This window comes from Austrofundulus limnaeus, unplaced genomic scaffold (assembly GCF_001266775.1).
Source record: "Austrofundulus limnaeus strain Quisiro unplaced genomic scaffold, Austrofundulus_limnaeus-1.0 Scaffold1600, whole genome shotgun sequence".
Taxonomy (NCBI): Eukaryota; Metazoa; Chordata; class Actinopteri; order Cyprinodontiformes; family Rivulidae; genus Austrofundulus; species Austrofundulus limnaeus.
This window is the reverse complement of record NW_013954002.1, coordinates 22,415-23,725: the sequence shown is the minus strand read 5'-3', so window position 1 is coordinate 23,725 and position 1,311 is coordinate 22,415. Positions and strand designations below refer to the sequence as shown.

The 1,311-nt window shown below is 52.6% G+C and overlaps 1 protein-coding gene across 1 annotated transcript in view; it reads right to left on the bottom strand.

Moving 5' to 3' along the window:
- The window catches only part of fktn (fukutin), a gene marked incomplete at its 5' end in the record, with an annotated part of 5,186 nt that overhangs the window by 1,570 nt on the left and 2,305 nt on the right, over positions 1-1,311 (bottom strand).

Sequence of the window (1,311 nt, the reverse complement as noted above, 5' to 3'; positions counted from 1 at the left end):
GGTCCGAGACAGGACAGAAACAAGTCAGAGACAGGACAGAGACAGAGACAAGTCAGAGACAGGTCCGAGACAGGACAGAGACAAGTCAGAGACAGGTCAAAGACAGGACAGAGACAGAGACAGGACAGAGACAAGTCAGAGACAGGTCAGAGACAGAGACAGGTCCGAGACAGGACAGAGACAAGTCAGAGACAGGTCAAAGACAGGACAGAGACAGGTCAGAGACAGGACAGAGACAGGACGGAGACAGGTCAAAGACAGGACAGAGACAGGAAGGAGACAGGACGGAGACAGGACAGAGACAGGACGGAGACAGGATAGAGACAGGATAGAGACAGGATTGGGACAGGACAGAGACAGGATTGGGACAGGACAGAGACAGGATAGAGACAGGACAGAGAAAGGGCAGAGACAGGATTGGGACAGGATAGAGACAGGACAGAGACAGGACAGAGACAGGATTGGGACAGGACAGAGACAGGATAAAGACAGGACAGAGACAGGATTGGGACAGGATAGAGACAGGACAGAGACAGGACAGAGACAGGATAGAGACAGGATTGGGACAGGATAGAGACAGGACAGAGACAGGATTGGGACAGGACAGAGACAGGGACAGGACATGATAGAGACAGGACAGAGACAGGACAGGGACAGGATAGAGACATGATAGAGACAGGACAGAGACAGGACAGGGACAGGACAGAGACAGGATAGAGACAGGATAGAGACAGGGACAGGACAGAGACAGGACAGAGACAGGACAGAGACAGGATAGAGACAGGACAGAGACAGGACAGAGACAGGATAGAGACAGGATTGGGACAGGATAGAGACAGGACAGAGACAGGATTGGGACAGGACAGAGACAGGACAGAGACAGGGACAGGACATGATAGAGACAGGACAGAGACAGGACAGGGACAGGATAGAGACATGATAGAGACAGGACAGAGACAGGACAGGGACAGGACAGAGACAGGATAGAGACAGGATAGAGACAGGGACAGGACAGAGACAGGACAGAGACAGGACAGAGACAGGATAGAGACAGGACAGGGACAGGACAGAGACAGGACAGGGACAGGACAGAGACAGGATAGAGACAGGATAGAGACAGGGACAGGACAGAGACAGGACAGAGACAGGACAGGGACAGGACAGAGACAGGATAGAGACAGGACAGAGACAGGACAGGGACAGGACAGAGACAGGATAGAGACAGGACAGAGACAGGACAGAGACAGGACAGAGACAGGACAGGGACAGGACAGAGACAGGATAGAGACAGGATAGAGATAGGATAGAGAC